The following is a 15,440-nucleotide window of genomic DNA, read 5'->3' on the forward strand; positions in this document are numbered from 1 at the left end:
TTTTGGGTTTGTTTTGTTTTTTTTTTTTTTTTTTCTGTAAGGAAGCCAAATACTTAAAACTCCTTATTAAAATATAAAAATTAAGAGGAAGGGAAAAGCCAAAATGACAGCCAAGTGGAAGTTTCATTTGGTGCTCAAACTACCTGAATACTTATGCTGCAGCTACAGCCGAGAGCTGGCCCTTAGATGGCTGATCAGGATAAAGCCCCAAATCCTGCCACTAAGGTTTCAAATTAAAAAACAACATCATCTAAGGGAAGGCAAAATGGATAAACACAAACATTGCCGTATGTTTACAGGACCTTCACAGCACAATGGTTCTCTTATGGCACTGAGAACTTAGCAGTATGAAGAATTACAAAGGTCAAGTGCTATTTATAAGCAATGTACCCTTAAATCAACACTAGTGACAAAAGAGCCAAGCACTTGACTTGCAGAACGGCAGATGATTCGTGACTTTCTCCATAGCTTCTACTACTGATGAAGCTTACAACCACCTCACCATTTGGGAACGACATCTGTTGCTAGTGTTGCTCTGGGTGGAAACTCAGCAGGTTGGCATGTTCATTCCTTCAGAGCCAGAAGGAATTTGTCATTACAGGAATTCTCATGCCACTGAACTGGCAGCAAGGTACACAAGCCTCTTAATCCCTTTTTATACTTTTACACTTGTGCCATAAAACCATTCTCCACTCTCCATCTCACCACCTCTCCAAGCAGAAAAGTCCCATCTGCCACACACTTGTCACAAACTACATAGGATAATGACACAGGTTTCAAATACATCAGAAAGTATCAAATCAGAAACTTTAAAACATAAAAGAAAATTAAAAAAAGGTGGCAGTGGGACATTATTGTCTACCTTGACTGTTAGGTTCACAAGCTGCTAGTAGTTAACATTAATGGCTCACTATTTCACGGTCATGACGGCAACAGTTCTGCAATGGGTGGATACCAGCGAGAGAATTCCTGCCTTGCACGGGTTCAGGTGCTCCACCTATACCTCTTCACAGATTTGATTTTTTTTTTTTTTTTTTTAAATGCTTATCAGGGTAGGATCTGCCTACCAAGACCAGATTTTAAGTGAAATTACATTATGCTCCTCTTGATTTAAATACAGCAAGATAGCTCCACTGCTACATTCAGCCACAAGAACGTAAACACCTCCAGCTTCATAGACACCCATACATTTTTTTTTGTAAGGAACAAATGACTAAACATGGAACAACACTATGAGAAAGCAAAAGAATGCACACAATCAGCATTTCCCTATTTGGACCAAAAAAAGAAAATCTCTAACAGCAGATAAGTCTAAATTAAAAATCAGCCACATCCAGATCCCAAATGGGGGAGGGGTTATTGTATGCCACAGACCTGGACTTGACTGTTGAAGGAAATCACGCACTAAGGAAAATTTGAGTGGTTCTGCAGAAGTTTAACTAGAGCCTTGGCAACTTCACTTGGCCAAGCTCAGACATGTAACAACAAAAATAATAATGGGTACCAAGTGTCCAAGGTCACATGCCAGCAAAATATTTTGCTGCAGCGCATCCTTGGGCGGTGGGCAGAGGTCACTGTGAAGGTGAAATGAGATGTCCCTAAGGAGAGCAATCCATGCTGTCCCTGGGACCAGAGACATGCAGGGCTGGACTGAGCAGTGCTGCAGGAGAAGGCATTGCTGCCAGTGATGCCTCTGCAGCCCCAGAGGACATGTGGTTCCGGTGAACCTTATATCCAGAAAGGACAAGATGCTTTTGATTGTGTCCTTGACCATGGACATCCTGTGATGCACGGACAATTTGAAAATTATTGGTCTGTTTCTCTATTGCCTCACCACGATGAAAGCGATGACTTTCAACAGTGCTGGCTAACTGGGGAGGCCCAAGAAGGCTGAATGTTAGTCAAGTAGTGCCCACCTACAAGAAGGGTAGGAGGGAGGATGGGGATAACTACAGGCCTGTGCACCTGATCTTAGTGCCAGGCAAGGTTGTGGAGCTGATCATCCTGAGCGCCATCACACAGGAGCCACAGGAAAACCAGGAGGTCAGGACCAGCCTGCATGATTTTATGAAAGGCAGTTCCTGCCTGATGAACCTGATCTCCTGCTGGGACAAGGTGACCTGCCCAGTGGATGAGGGAAAGGCTGTGCATGCTGTCTACCTGGACCTTAGGAAAGCCTTTTGGCTCCACCTCCCACTGCATTCTCCTGGAGAAACTGGCTGCTCATGGCTTCGGTGGGTGTTCTCCGTGCTGGGTTAGAACTGGCTGGACAGCCAAGCCCCAAGAGGGGGAGTAAATGCAGTGACATCCAGGTGACGATGGCCCATAAGGAGTGGTGTTCCCCAGGGCTCAGTGCCGGGGCCAGTCCTGTTTCAGAACTTTATCAACAATCCAGACACGGGGATTGAGTGCACCCACAGTGATTTTTTGTACAACATCAAGTTGGGTGGCAGTGCTGGTCTCCATGAGGGTAGTAAAGCTCTGCGGAGGCATCTGCACAGGTTGGATCATTTGGATGAGTCCAGTTGTATGAAGTTCAACCAGGAGAAGTGCCAGTTCTGTACTTGGGTCACAACAGCCCCACACAAGGCTACAGGCTTGGGCCAGAGTGGCTGGAAGGCTGCCTGCTGGGGAAGCACCCTGAGTGTGAGGGTTGACAGATGGTTGAGCATGAGCCATCAGTGTGCCCGGGTGGCCAAGAAGGCCAATAGCATCCTGTCTGGTATCAGAAAGAGCGTGGCCAGCAGGACCAGGGCAGTGATGGACCCCCTGTACTCGGCACTGCTGAAGTCAAACCTCAAACAACGTGTTTCTGTTTTGGGCTCCTCACTTCAAGAGAAACGTTGAGGTCCTGGAGCATTTCCAGAGAAGGGCAACACAACTGGTGAAGGGTCTGGATCCCTGCTTGGATGAAGAGTGACTGAGGGGACTTGAGTTGTTTAGTGTGGGTAGTAGGAGGCTCAGGGGGGATCTTACTGCTCCCTAGAAGTACCTGAAAGGAGGTTGTAGATGGGGTGGGTAGGAGTCTTCTGCCAGATAACAAGTGACAGGACAAGAGGCAAGAGCCTCAAGTTACACCAGGAGAGGTTCAGATTGGATATGAGGAAAAACATCTTCACTGCAAAGGTGCTCAAGCATTGGAACCAGGGAGCTGGTGGAATCGCCAGCCCTGGAGGTGTTTCAATAGAGGTAGATGCAATTCTTCATGGCATGATTTAGTGATGGAATTGGCCGTCCTGAGTTTACATTTGGATTTGATGATCTTCAAGGTCTTTTCCAAGCTAAATGATTCTCTGTTTCTGTGCTTCTATGATATTGCAAGCCTACGTAGACAAGTTGCGGAGAAAGTTGGTTTAGGTGACCCTGCCTCAGCTGGAGGGGTGGACTCGATGACCTCCAGAGGTCAGTCCAACCTGAAAAAACACCATAGAGCTATAAAGGCATATATAAATTGTGTCGACACAAATAGAGGGGCTGAGCTGAAGATGAGCTTGTGGGAAATGGCTTGTGGGAAAGATATTTGACAAATCTGATGAAACAAGCATGCTTTTCTGTGGTCAGGACCTGGGCCAGAATGAGGGTGATGGAGGGGTGTGGTATTGGGAGGCAAAAACGGTCTCAGGAACTCCTCATGCAGGAGGACGTGCCTGGCTGCGAGGGGCCTGTGAGGTCAGTTATGCCTCTGGAGGTGACAGGCCAGCATCAGGAACGTGGCTGGGACAGTCCCTCTGCCAAGGGACCCCATAGGCCCCATCCAGGAGAAGGGCTGGGATAGAGGTTGTTTTTGCCTGGGGACATGACAGGACAGCAGCAGGCACATGGCTTGGTCATGTCCCTGGAAGAAGCTGAAAGGCCAGCAGCAGTTACGTGGTTTGGGAGACCATGTGAGTATTCCTTCTCTCTGGTGAGAGAGCAGAGCATAAGAAAAGGCTTCCTGGCTGCATTCCCTGCTGGAAGGGTATTTTCTGAGATGGTAAACCTTTCCTGGGCAGGGGAAAACAGCAGGAGAGAGGAAAAAATGTCACCAAGTTTCAACTAGGAAAGCAGAGACGGGACCTCAGCAGGAAGAACTGTCACTGCAGGGGTCCTGCTGCGGTGCGAGGGCTCAGCCAGAGGGAGCCTGGATCAGCCCATGGTTTGTGTTTCAAGGAACAGCCGGTGAGAGTGGAGGTACCTCAGCGAAGGTATGGCAATGTTGGGGTGAGAGCAAGGCAGGGCAGCGAGATGGTGCCTACAGCCTGCAGGGAAACAGGGGCAGGGCTCCAAGCATGCAGGACAGCCTATGGTGGGGATGGCAGAGGGCACTGGCAAGGCTGGAAGGCACCAGTAGAACCCAGGTCTGTGTCCCCTTGGCTGTGGCAGCTGTCTCTGCCTCTGAGGGCCATGACAAGACATGATGTCCTCACGGCACGGGGGCATCGTTGCCTCCTTGCAGCCCCATGGGGAAGCTGGAAGTTGCTGTGCCATTGCTGTCCTTCACTGGGCATTGGATGCCCACCTTCCGTGGTCCCCAGGAAGAGCCCTGAGCCCTGTGTGAGGGACAGCACCGACCTCCCCACAGGCTGCAGGTCACGGCTTGGCCTTTCTGCTTCATCAAGCAAGCCAAGGCTTTGCTCAGCAGCAGAGCTGCCTGCACAGCGCCTTTGCCTTCCTGCACTCACAGCCTCCAAGGATGGGCTCTAACAAGGCCATGGGGAGGCTTTCTCAGCCATGGCCCTCAGTGGGGCTCATTAACGCTTCCAGGGGCTGTGGGCTTTGCTCCTGACTTGGTGTTCTGTGGAGGTTTCTTCAGTCTCCTCTGAATACCTGAAGTCCACAGCACCACAAATACCCTGGGCTCATGACGAGGCAGAACGCCCTGACAAGCCCAGTCTCCTCCATCAGGGACATCTGGTCTTCAAGGCTTGAACACTTAATAAGTTTCAGAAGTATAGTTAAAGAGGAAGGCAGGTAATGACCACTATGGAGAAGTGATAGAAGACTTTTCCAATTACAACTGATGCAGCATGCCTCCTGAGGAGTTGTGCAGAGGTGGGAAAAGCAGTCCCTGGAGCTAAACACTGCTTGGACAGCCTCACTCCTCACCTCCCCAGCCCCACTGTTTGCGGCGAATGAAGAGACGGGATGCAGCTATGATGCAAGCAAGTTGTCCATGTATTAGTGATTTTGTTACAATTATATACGTTTCTACCTTCTACATATTACACGCTGATTGGTTAAATCTTCAGCGTAAAAAACACTGATTGGCTGATATTTAAGGCACACCGGTAGAACAATAGGAACTTATTAGTTTACCTTGACATAGCAACTATTTCTATTCCAAAATTAGGGGGTTTCTTTCTACGCGGCTCTCTTGATTAACAAAGTTACATATCGGCGCTATCCATTCCCTTACCTGGGTACTTGTTTCTCTGTCCGTCTGGTTGCCTCCTCAACTGTAACGGCTCAGGGGTCTGCAGTTAGTTTGTTCCTTTGTTCCCAGGGCTTGTGCCCTAGAAGTTCTAGCAAGTCTCTATTCATCAGGCTATCAGTACTTGGACTCTTGTCCTTGAGGCCTTGTCCTACATCTCCCCCTTCCTGTTGCACAAAAAGAACCCCTGAACTTGAACGAGTTATTAATTTCTGTAAGCATTGTAAAAGACAAGGTCTAAGTAATAAAACAAACAAAAAAGCATCTGAAGCATATATAATCATCTTCACTAAACTTCTTAACCATCCTGAAATGCCCCAACCACTAAACAGTTTATCTAACCAGTCCCAAGTATCACTTCGTTGAAGACGAGAAACTCCATCCTTCAATCTTTGGATGCTAGCATGAATTGATTCCGAATGATCTGAAAGGTTCATGCAACACATCCCTTCAAACTCTTCACAACCATGACCTTGTGCCAGAAGCAAAAAATCTATTGCAGCTCTATTTTGTAATGTCGCATGGCGAACACTATCAACATCTAATAAAAGACCAGACAATGCACTGCTTGTGGCATTAGTTTGTTTGGCAAGCCAACAGCCAAGCTTATCTAATGTTGCTAGAGCCTTTCCTGCAGCAGCTCCAGGCAACAGAAGAGATGCAATAAAGCGTTGGCCAAAGGACCAAAATTGCATGTTATCATCACAATCGGAGGCAAATGCATGAACGCCACGCTTTGTCCTTCGAGAGTAGCGATGTTGTAAAATCATAGATGTGTTAGGAGTCGGGACGGAAAGTCACCCTAAGCTACACGGACCTTCTTTTATATGAGAAGGAATGACAGGCCATGCTCGAAGACCACAAATAAAAAATACTCCAGCAGGTAGTGAGAGCAGAGCGTTGCTGGATTTAGACAAGTTGTTAGCAGTGTAATTACACCAGATACTTGCATTTCTAAAAACAGGATGAATAGGGGAAACGTCCCATGCCCTAGATTGATTCTTTCCCGTGTAGTTAAATTTTATGCAAAAATCCATTTTTACTGAACCAAGGAGTTCAATTTCCTGCGGTTCCAGAGTAGCCAGTGGGAGATGGGGTATCCATACATCCCAATTGTCTGTCACATGTTTTGATACGTTTTTGGGTGGAAAAAGACTTTGAAGGTTTTTAGGTATAGGCCTTTCATCTAATGGTAAACCCACAAGACATGTGGAAAAAGGCTGATCCAGAGTGGCCATAGCAAGACACAGAGTATCGTGTCCAGTCAAGTTCGCCAACGTGACCCAAACGTTTACCTTTGGTAGAAAAGGGGGATAAGAGCTACCTTCAATAGGCCAAGGTCCAGGTATGAACATCATTATCCATATTACTGACAATGCTTGTTTCTCTTTTTCTTTTTCCATTGTCGTTTTGCAACCAGCCATTCTTCTGGTCGTACTGTCCACGACCGAGGCACTGCAATTGATTGTCCACACTCTAATCCTACAATGTTCTTGTTAATAATATAAATTCTGCTTGCTAATACAATATATTGAAACAACAACCGTGCGATAGCCCATACTTCTAGCAAAAACGAAGATTGGCAAAATCTCAGAACCTAGCCCTATAACTCCCTCTAATTCCAAAAGAGGTTTTCCCATAAAACGTTCGGCCCACTGTATATGATTAAACCTTAATATTTGATTATTACACTCAGAACACATCCAATGACCCCATCTGTCCCTTAGTCTTACAGCTCGCCAGCGATCGTGATCACAGAGTTCACAATGAATCTTGATCCATGGTCGATAAGATGGTCCATGTTCATAGAAATGTAACTGTAGAAATGGAGACGCTGTCCAATCTGGTTCATGAGAGTGTCATTGAAAGTTGATGCAATGGAAGATAATATCTGCTAGTGGTGCCGTCAGTGCGTTGGGGATCTGGTCTGGTCCAAACGTATTACCTTTGTTAAGTGGTTTGATCCAGGGCAATATTGTCCATTCCAAGCACTGTAAAAAGCGAAATCTAGATGCTACGTCCTGAATTTGGTTACCTGACATTAATACAAAACAGAAATCATCACGCAGTTTTTATTTCATTCTGTAGGGTCGGTGTCGGTATCAGTTGTCTGCGGTAAAGGTTCACGGAAAGGTCGTACATTCTTTGCTGGGATCCATCTGGGTCCTTTTTCTGTGGAGACACAAGCATAACCTTTTCCCCATGTAACAAGAGGATATGGTCCCATAATTTTACCTGTTTCTGGATCTTGAACCAATATCGGGGCTTTAACCCGTGCCTCGAAGGAGGTATTTGCAGTAAAATGTTGAACTATCGGTGGGTTGTTATCTATTAAAGAACAATTTAAAAAATTGAAAACATACAATGCTTTCTGTAACCGTTCCTCCGGAATAGCCATTCCCATTCCCCCTTTTAGTTGTGGTAATAGACGTTTTAGAGACTGATGAGACCGTTCAATGAGAGATTGACCGGTGGGGGAATGAGGAATGCCAGTAATGTGAGTTATACCCCATAGGGCAAAAAAGGTTTTTTATAGTTGTTGAAACATAAGCTGGACCATTATCTGTCTGTGTCTTTGAGAGAATACCCAAAGTAGCAAAAGCACACATTAAATGTCTACAAACATCTCATGCCTTTTCTCCTGTGTGAACAAGAGGCAAACAAGGCACCTGAAGATGTACCAATGGAAGAGTGGATATATTTAAGGTTACCAAATTCAGAATCATGTGTGCCATCTGTTTGCCATAATTGTAGGCTTTGTAATCCTCTAGGGTTAACTCCTGCAGCAATTGATGGGAAAGAATGTTTTTGACAATCAGGACAGACAGTAATAATATTTGATGCTTGTTGAGAAGGAAGGTCAAACTGTCGCTTAAGAGCTCCAGCATTTTGATGGAAAAAAAAGTGACTCAGTATAGCTTGTGCAATGCGGTCTGGCAGTACTTGAACTGGTAACGTCAATAGATCAGCTCGTCAATTGCCTTCTGCAAGAAAACCAGGTAGAGAGGTGTGAGACCTAATATGCATAACAAAATAAGGCACAGATGGAGAGTCCAAAAGGAAAATAAGTTCCTGTAACAGGGTAAAAAGTTGTGAATGTGAAACATTCCGGAGCACAGAAGCTTCAGCTCGTGTAACAATACCTGCATCATAAGCTGACCCAGTAACAAGGTTGAGCGGTACGTTCCATTTTCGGAAAACGTGAACAACTGCATTCAGTTCTACTATTTGAGGTGAACCGGAGACTGTCTCTATGTCCGAGTCCCATCGTCTCCGTTGATCATCCCACCATAGCAGAACAGATTTATGTGATTTGCCTGATCCATCTGTAAAGACAGTAAGTGCCTGTAAAGGTTGTTCGCTTCTTTTGGGTTTTAACATCAGACAAAAATCAATGTTAAACAGTTTGTGTGAAGGTGGATGGGAAGTTATTTGACCTGTATAGTTGGCAAGTGCCATAACAAAGGTGTCTGATTGCTGATAAAGCCATTGTAAGTATACTGTTGTAATTGGTACACAAATGCAGACAAAATCCTTCCCTGATAAGGTTAACAGGCGTGATCTAGCTTAAACAATCAGAGAGGCAAACATTTCCTGTTGTGTCCAAATAGTTTTTGTAGACTGGTTAGGTAAAAAGATCCATTCAATAATTAACAAGGGGTCTGAGTTCTGAAGGTCCCATTGAAATATCAGGGCATGAGGCTGTCGAGCAGGGTTTAAAATAATCAAGTAAAAAGGTAGTTCAGGGGCCCATCGGTGGGCCTGTCGAGAAGCGATAGCTGAGGCAACCTTTTGTAAAGATGTATCTGCTTCAGAGTTAAGATTACGTGGAGAACAAAGATTGGTGTCCCCTTTTAGTAGGTCAAACAGAGGACCCAAGCCTGTATTAGAAATTCCCAATAGTGGTCGAACCCAATTTATTGTTCCCAGTAATTTCTGTGCATCATGCAGGTTTCTTACATTGGTTTTGATCTGCAATGGTTGAGGAACAATAGTTTGTGCTCTTATTCGCCAGCCCAGATATTTCCAAGGGGGAAACTTCTGGACCTTTTCTGGTGCTATAGAGAGACCTGCCGAATTCATGGCATCTGTGACAAGGGCTACAGCTTTCTCCATGACTTTGTGATGTTGTGCTGCCACTAAAAGGTCATCCATATAATGATACAATAACACAGTAGGCATAGCATTTCGGACAGGACTGAGTCTTTTCGCAACATACCATTGACACATTGTAGGGCTATTTTTCATACCTTGTGGCAGTCCAACCCACTGATATCTCTGCAACGGAGCTTGCATGTTGATGCTTGGAATGGAAAAGGCAAATTTTGGGGCATCATCTGGATGCAACGGGATACTGAAAAAACAGTCTTTAAGATCTATGACAGTTGCATGCCAATGTCGAGGGATCATAGTCGGGGATGGGAGCCTGGGTTGGAGGGCTCCCATATCTTCCATTGCATCATTAATTTTTCTGAGATCATGGAGCAAGCGCCACTTGCCAGTTTGTTTTTTAATAACAAAAACTGGTGAATTCCATGGGCTAGTAGAAGGTACAAGGTGTCCTTTGGACAGTTGTGCTGAGACTAAGTTTTGAAGTGCGCGAAATTTTTCCAAAGAAAGGGGCCATTGATCCACCCAAACAGGAGCATCAGTTTTCCAGGTTATTTTTAGGGTGTCGAGCACTTCAATGGCCCTGTCTAAAAATGTGTTTGGATAGACATTCCCCATTGTGACAATACATCATGTCCCCACAAAACCATAGGGACAGGTAGCACAAAAGGTTTAACAGAAGCCACATGTCTCTCTGGTCCTTGAATTCGAATTAGTTCCAAACTCTGACGACTGTTACCGGTGCCCCCTATCCCAGCCAGTGTCTGAGAGACATTAGTCAGTGGCCATTGCGGAGGCCATTTGGCTTGAGAAATTACTGTGACATCAGCTCCAGTGTCAATGATCCCATTTAGTGCTATTTGTTGGTCATTGTAAATAAGGGTACACTGATACATAGGCCGCTGTGGAGAAATAGATTGTACCCACAAAATGTGAGGTAACCCTGTGGATCCAAAACCTCCTCTCCTCTGAGGAGGATGATCAGTGATAAGAGAGCTTACCCTTGCCGGAATCAGAATCAATTGCGCTATTCGACTGCCCTGAGGTATCGTACAAGGTGGAAATGGAGTCCATGCCATGATTTTGATTTCGTCCACACTGTCAGAGTCAATAACACCTGGTAAAACAAAGAGACCAGACAATGTTGTGGAAGATCTACCAATTAACAGAGCTTGTGTATCGGGGGGTAATGATCCTTTGACATCTGTTGATAATAAATGAACCGAGGAATCGAGCAGTGTTACTGTGGGTGAGGTTGCCAGGTCCAATCCGGCGCTGCCTGAGGTTGCTGGACAGGGACTTGAGGTGTCGGTGCTTCTCTCCGAGGTTGTTGAAATGTCAGCTGTGGCACTTGTGCCTGCGTGCGTCGCTGCCCCGCGCTCCGCAGTCGGTTTCCCTGTATCGGTTGTCCCTGGAAGTCATTCTTAGATCGACATTGATTAGCATAATGACGCCCTTTCCGACATTTCAGACAAACTCCAGGACCAGGAGGTTGTTGTCTATTCCCTGCAGCCCGAGCAAGACAATTTCTCTTTAGATGACCAGGCTTACCACAACCATAGCAATTCCCCACACCACGCATCGCTGCAAAAGCAGCAGCCATAGCTTCAAACCTGTGGTCAGCCGTACCAATTCGGTTACATGCTTCCACCATTTCCACCAGAGTGGGGTTCGGGTTGGGAAGAGACTTCAATAGCCTTTTACAATCAACATGAGCATTTTCAACAGCTAGTTTTGTTATCAATATATCCCGAGCTTCCGCATTATCTACTTGACGTTCCAAAGCCTGTTTTAGTCTATCAATCAACTGCATATAAGTTTCTCGAGACTCCTGAGTGATGTTAGTAAAAGCTTTTAGTGGCTTTTGTACGTCAGGAACCTGGAAAAAAAGCCTTTTTCGCCTCTTCTCTAATTGCCTCGAGAGCCGCACGGGGGCAGTGTTGAGCCTGCGCTACCGGATCAGCACGTGCACCGGTGCCCATAAGATGCTCTATTGTTAGTGCTGCTAATGCAGCATCATTATGATTAACATATGTGAGCAGGATTGCTTGCAGTCCCCCTCTCCAGTGTGACTCCCATAACGTGTACTGAGTCGGGGTTAGTAGCAATCGTGCTAAAGATTTCAAATCATGAGGAGTCATGACATAAGTATCAAACACAGAAGATAACAGACTTACAAAATAGGGAGAAGAAATACCATGTTCCATAACAGTGCGGCGCAGTTCTTTAACAACCGAAAAAGAAAGAGCCTCCCATCGTGCTCCGCCTGCCCGACCCTGAGAATACAAGACCGGAGCAACTATAGTTTTAGCCATTTCGAAATCCCCCTCCTTTAAGGCTTGTTTCTTTATTTTTGCCCACACATCACGCAGATCAGGAGGGTATAAATCAGGTTCTTGTTCAGGGTCTACTGGTCCCGGGTCAAAGGGGTCATCTTCTGGCAGATACTCCACTGCATTAACACCCAGGGGTTTAGAGCACTGTGATTTAGAGGCTGATAAGGACAGGTCTATAGGAGCTTGCGACTCCTCCGCCTCTCCTTCCTCTGCCTTTTCTTTTTGTGCTTTCAGAGTCTCAAAAATAACTCTCCACGAAGAGAGCAGACGGTGGGACTCAGTATTGCCCTTTGTCGCAGAATCCCACAATTTCACCCCTATATCGTCCCAAAGTTCCCGCATGAGAATTGTGACGACGCACCCGAGCGTCAATAAAGAAGTGTCTGCTTATCTACATCACATTGGTGTCGATAAATTCTCTATTCCGAGATTTCGGTAACAACATCAGCACGTTGGTGTCACCAATTGTGGTGATGCAAGTCAAAACAGACTCCAAAATGTGCAGTGGCTGGAAGAACACTGGCACATTATGAGCAATCCAGACCAAAAAACTTGGTTGTAATAACAGGCCGCAGCTCTAACAAGCTGCAGGTGTTGTGAAGGACATGTGCAAGGCCAAGGGAGACAAAGAAACTGCATTCGCAGAGAGGTAAGAGACTTGGACAGAAAGATGAGAGAAAGCAGGATGCCTGCACAAGGGGGGAGCAGCGTGTGGGCGCCACTCCGGGACCAATCAAATGGAGTGTGATGCCGCATGGACAACAGCTAAGTGACATGAAAGACGCCAGAAAAGACTGATGTAACCATGCGATTAAACAAGGTGCTGTTGACATTGAATTATTTGTCCCTGACAGAAGGAAGAGAAGGGCCCCCCTTGTTATACATCCTCAGGCTATTCAGGGAAGTCAAACACAGGCCATTCCTGGGTTACAGGTTCATTCTAAGAACATGACTACAGGCAACTGGGAAGGACCCAGTCCAGTGTTGTTCATCGGTAGAGGATATTTTTGTGTTTCCACAGATAAAGGACCTCTATGGGTCCCTAGCAGATTTGTCCGCCCTGCATGTCAACTCCAGAGGAACGGAGAAAATATAGGTGACAGCTTTATCTCCAACCAGTCTTTAACAAACTCTGTGCAGAACTTGGGCCAATCCCACCCTACCATAGAAGACGTGCTGTTGACAGCAGCGAGAAGACAATCATTTGGGCCACGAGCTTGTAATGCTGTTTTGACAAAAATTTGTAATACGAAGAATGCTGTTTGTGGAAACGATAGGGAACGAGCAGCAATAATATTAAGTTGTGGTAACTGTAGACAGAATTTTGTTATAGGTTGTAGCCGCTTGCGAAAAGATGATGCTTTGTACTTAGATTGTCAAAAGAGCTTTGCTAATATTACTTTTGAAAATACTTGTAGGGAATTTTTGAACCTTAAGCCAAATCAACATTTTCCAGCAATATGGATGCCAGAAAGTATTGACAGCAGAATAGAAGCTCTCTCTTGGTGGGCCTTGACAAAAAACGTACCTGTTGTTTTAGCTACAAAGAAAAGACAAGCTCTTGGCTTGTGGTGCTTGTTTTGGCAGTTGGGAACAGGATTGCGAGATAATGAAATTGTTTGATCTGCTTGTAGGGCTGATAGGAATCATCAGCATGCCCTCACAAGGAACAGCATGGGTTCCTGTCCAACCACAAATGAACACGTGGGTTACCTGGGCCAACAAGACAGGGCAAGATTCATTTTGCTTATCGTTAGCTACCCCATCTGGCCCATTTCGTACCTGTTTGATTGGGGTCCGTTTAGACGATATGAAGGAGTTTGGGCACTGGACAACAGGTAAAATATACTCCGACTACCTCGACCAAGCAGCAAATGACTTTTGCACCATCAACAGTGGATCTGTGCAAGCTGATTGGTGCAAATCACTTGGTATTCCAGGGCACCCCTCGGGGGCTCAAGCGTTCCAAATTGCACAGGGCCTGAATGTTACCAGCATGGAACCTCAGGAGCTTGACATCTTAGGATCTATGCCGGGAAACTACTGTTTGTTTTGGGGGTTTTACAAGAAAGACATGGACTCAGGTAATTTTAGGATCCACAAACCAAGAAATTACAATACTTGGATTGCCCCTGGGTCCCCCTGGCATTCTAACATCACCGGTTACTGTAACGGTTGGACTTGGCCTGTTTCATGGTCTGGGGAGACAAATGAAAAAGCAAAGATGTTGCCTCGGGGAGTATTCCTCGTTTGCGGAGATGGTGCCTGGCCCGCCGTACCTGCAAGGGCACAGGGAGGACCATGCTACTTTGGCAAACTAACATTATTTGCCCCTAGTATCCATCAAATGCTTAACATAAGTAACAAGTTTAAACGCATCAGACGTAGTGTATACCAGTTGGGACCTGAATGTACAGATGATGTTGAGTTGTGGGAACGTCCATCTGTCATTTTAGCATCACTCTTTACACCACAAGTTGCTTCTGCCAAGGCTCTCACTCAGCTGAGACGGTTGGCTTGTTGGAGAGAGAGCAAATTAACATTACCTCCAGAGTATTAGATGGCCCACCACTGATGTCGATAGTATACGACTTGCTTTAAGACAAAATCGAGCTGCCATTGATTTTCTGTTATTAGCACAAGGACACGGCTGTGAGGATTTTGAGGGAATGTGCTCTATGAATCTTGCTGTTCATTCTGAGTCCATTCACAAAAAGCTTTCCCAACTGCAAGATAATATGAAGAAACACAGTGTTACTGAAATACTTATGACGAGTGGCTTAATTAAGGGATGGGGAATCACTGGTTGGTAGAAAACCTGATTGATGGAAGGGATTAAATTTTTGTTGTTATCTTTGCTGTGCTTGTTATCTTTTGTTGTATTTTCTCCTGTATGAAGAAAGACTTGGAATCAATTGTTGATAGAGCCTGGGTTGTCCAAAAAGAAAAAGGGGGATGTGTAGGGGAATTCTTGGCAGAACGAGGGCATACTGTACCCTTGCAGGAGTTGGACAACCCTGGCCTGCAGATTACAAAGTTACTTTGAAGATCTTGTACTGTCCTTGAATAGGCAGAATAAAGAATAATGAGCATTGTACAAGAAGAAGGCCGGATGCCAAGCAAGATATGAAAACCGCTAGGTTAGCACATCCTTATTAGGCGCTTGCAGCATGACAACCAATCAACAGGTAACATGAATACGTAACCGACAACCAATGACTGTCAGGCAGCTGCCGCGTGAACAGTGTATTAGAAGTATAAATATGACAAAGTTGCTACATAAAGTAGGATGACATATAGCCACATTGGTGCGATTGTCGTTACTTGGCTGACTTTCCAATAGGGACCCTCTTGAGCCCACACTGCCCCAGTATGTCCCAGTGGCCTCCAGGTGGGGTGTGAGCCCTTCCCCACTGCTCTCTCAGCCTGACCATCCAGCTGGTGTTTTACCCATCTCTTTCTGTTCCCACCCAGAGTGTCATGGCCTCAAGTGGGCAGAAGAACGCTGATGAAGACCATGACAAGAGTTTTGCTGAAGCTGATGGAAATGACATCCACTGTGGAGCTCCTCACGCACAACTGCA

At 45.7% G+C, this 15,440-nt stretch overlaps 1 long non-coding RNA gene across 1 annotated transcript in view; it reads right to left on the reverse strand.

The window, feature by feature from the left end:
• LOC308057464 overlaps window positions 1-15,440 on the reverse strand; it is a 624,999-nt gene continuing 609,559 nt past the window's right edge. The window contains exon 2 of the long non-coding RNA XR_013925274.1: window positions 1-862. This is a non-coding gene — a long non-coding RNA (uncharacterized lncRNA). The remainder of the gene's footprint in view (window positions 863-15,440) is intronic.

This window comes from Falco punctatus (genome assembly GCF_963210335.1).
Source record: "Falco punctatus genome assembly, contig: scaffold_30, whole genome shotgun sequence".
In the NCBI taxonomy this organism is placed as follows: Eukaryota; Metazoa; Chordata; class Aves; order Falconiformes; family Falconidae; genus Falco; species Falco punctatus.